The sequence below is a fragment of the Cydia splendana genome, unplaced genomic scaffold, assembly GCF_910591565.1.
Source record: "Cydia splendana unplaced genomic scaffold, ilCydSple1.2 scaffold_50_ctg1, whole genome shotgun sequence".
Lineage (NCBI taxonomy): Eukaryota > Metazoa > Arthropoda > Insecta > Lepidoptera > Tortricidae > Cydia > Cydia splendana.
In genome coordinates, this window is record NW_026946893.1 from 1,507,201 (window position 1) to 1,510,285 (window position 3,085).

General features: G+C 36.6%; 1 pseudogene; it reads left to right on the forward strand.

The window, feature by feature from the left end:
- The first annotated feature begins 1,518 nt into the window (after nucleotides 1–1,518).
- On the forward strand, nucleotides 1,519–2,280 carry LOC134805730 (uncharacterized; annotated as a pseudogene).
- The last annotated feature ends 805 nt before the right edge of the window (nucleotides 2,281–3,085 follow it).

Consider the following 3,085-nt stretch of genomic DNA (forward strand, 5'->3'; position numbering starts at 1 on the left):
TGAATGATTGATGAAGAAGCACTTAATAACGACAAAAAACACCCGTACAGTGTAGTTTCTTAACAATTTTTAATAATAAATGTATTAAAACCTACAAAAAGTACTTAAATCCAATTCCGGAATTTTCGATATTGAGTGGTATCAATTCCGGAATTGTAATATCGGAAAATTCGTTCGGAATGCAAGCCCTAATCACTAAGCTAGCAGTAAAGAAAACAAAGTAGATCTTAGTATTCCATAAAACGGGACACTTCAAAGACATTCTGTTGAGCGAATCTACCTGCCATAGACGTTTTCTTTCGAAAACGATGACATCTTTAATCTAACATTACATTTCTGTTAAACTTCAGTTCAGACAAATGTAAAGTATGTAGTTCATCATTATTTCGTAACAAATCCTAGGTGAGGCGACAGCGGCTGGGAAAAGTCAATATACATAGATAGGATTAAGACTTAACCTATAAAGGGTTTTTTTTTGTGTTTTATTTGTATTCCACTTACAAAGTAAGTAAAAATACTGCCTAAAATGTAGCGTTTTAAAGTATCCTTCTTATTTTAATATTTAAACATACCGTTGGTAACCGTTAGGTTGGTATTGGTAATAAATGGTTGCCAAGTGTCATGATGGGATATAATTTTCGGCAATAATTTAGAAAACACACATAATATGTTTTGAATAGCCTAGTAAATACTCAGAAGGCTTTAATATAGAGTTTCTACAGCCACGTTCTCATGCAGTATCAAAAGTTATGCCACGCCGATTTCACGCCGATCACGCCGCCGCCGCCGGTCAAAAAATCATCGGACGCCGCCGCCGATGATTTTGCCATCGGCGCACATCTCTATTTTAGACTTAGACTTTATGCTCAAAATCAGGCCCATAGAACAACATATCAACCAGTCGTTGCTGCGTCGCTGGAGCATTGGTCAAGTCAAAAGGCATAGAAACAAACTGAAAGGTACCACGCGAAGGAATATAAAACGCCGTTTTACACCGGTCTTCTTCCTCAATAGGAATTTGCCAAAAACTCTTTGACAAGTCTAAACTAGAGAGATACTTCGCGTCACGCAGATTGTCGAGTATCTCAGAAATGTAGGGAATACTGTAAGCATCTTTGATGGTAACTGCATTCAATTTACGGCTATCTAAGCAGAATCTTTCCGGTTCCGGCTCTCGAATCGTAAACATCATAGTACTGTCGCTCCGTAAACTTTTCCAAAAATAAATAGTGTTTAGCCGCAGTCCTCACGGAAACTTACTTCTAATTGACAAACTAAGTGAAATAAAGTGGTGGAAATAGTAGTTGTCGAGCAAACATTGAAATCTACACAAATAAGTGAAAAGAAAACTGTGTGACTTTGAGGTTAAGTTTCTAAGCATAGTCAAACGAATGCTTTAACTGTCAGTGACGAATAATCGCCCAAGTGTCATCTCGAGTGTTGCAAGCAATTAAAATCGGCTTACCCCATTACTACCATTACGTTCCATTCTAAGCAAACAAAATAACAAATACAAATATGGAAGCCCAGTTCGAACTCTATTTCGAAAAAATGCAAAAAGAGATGCACGCTCAAACTGAAGTTATAACCACTAGAATAACGGAAAGTATCGACATAAAATTAAAGCCGTTAATAGAAGAGAATGATTAATTAAAGAAAAAAGTAGATCAGTTGGAAAAAAAAGTGGAATTCATGGAGAAAGAGAAGAAAAGTAACAATATAATAATACACGGGCTATGCGAAGGCGAAAAATCTATAACTGAGTTAATAAATCATGTCCAAGAAAAGTTCCTGACAGAGTTAAGTATATCATTAGAAGCTCTCGACATCAACAAAATCTATCGCATCGGTAAAAATAAGAAAGACGATAAACCAAGGCCAACACTTCTATCTTTTGTGAGTGGATGGAAAAAGACAGAAATAATGAGGAATAAGAATAAATCTAAAGAACTAACGCTCACTGAAGATTATTCCAAAGACATTTTAGAAAGAAGGAAGGCATTAATGCCACAACTAATGGAAGAGAGGAATAAAGGAAATGTTGCGTACATAAAGTATGATAAATTGATAGTGAAAGAAGCTACTAACACAAAAGAAAACAGGAAGAGGGAACTATCAATTTCCCCATCAAATAACTCGCAGCCAAAAAAAAAGCAAACCGCTACCCCACCAATTAATAAAAAAACAAACGCATTTGACCTGATGAGAGCTAGATCTAGCTCAAATTCCAGTGAATATGTGAGGCAGCGGTCATCAAATGGGCCGGACGATTCATCATAGCAACTACCACCAACAACCAAAACATCAGGTCCCAACCCGGCTGGTCCCCGTGGGACGTCAGACCACCACCCTCCAGCAAGTTTAAAACTAAAAACAAAACAACAAAAAACTACACAACAAAACCTTAAACCAAGAAACAATTTTAAAACAAATGAAAAACTTGTACGCAGAAAAACACCACAAAATTACATAACAACAGAGAAAACATTGAAAATTTGCACCTATAATGTACGATCTTTAGCATCAATAGAAAGATATATAGAGTTAAACAACGCACTTAGTAAAATAAACCATGACATAGTAGGATTAAGTGAAGTCAGAAGAATGGGCAGCAGTATAGAAGAGTACGAAAACTATATCCTCTGTTACTATGGAGAAACCAAAGGATTGAACGGAGTGGGGTTCCTAATAAAAAAGTATTTGAAAAACCAAATCACCAATTTCTTGGACTCTCAGAAAGAGTAGCATTGCTTCAACTTAACATAGAAGGGGTAGAACTTTCGATAATTCAGGTATATACGCCCACAGATAAATCAAGCGACGATGAAATCCAAAAATTCTACAACGACATAGACAAAGCTCACTCTCTAGCCGGCGACAAAATAATCGTCATGGGAGATCTTAACGCAAAAATAGAAGGAAGAAAATCTAATTATGGGCAAGTATGGCTACGGAGACCGAAACAAACGAGGGGGAAGACTCATAGACTATGCATTAGGAAACAAACTCTCCATAATGAATATCTTTTATAACAAAAGATCGAACAGAAGATGGACCTGGATATCACCTGACCAAAAAACCAGAA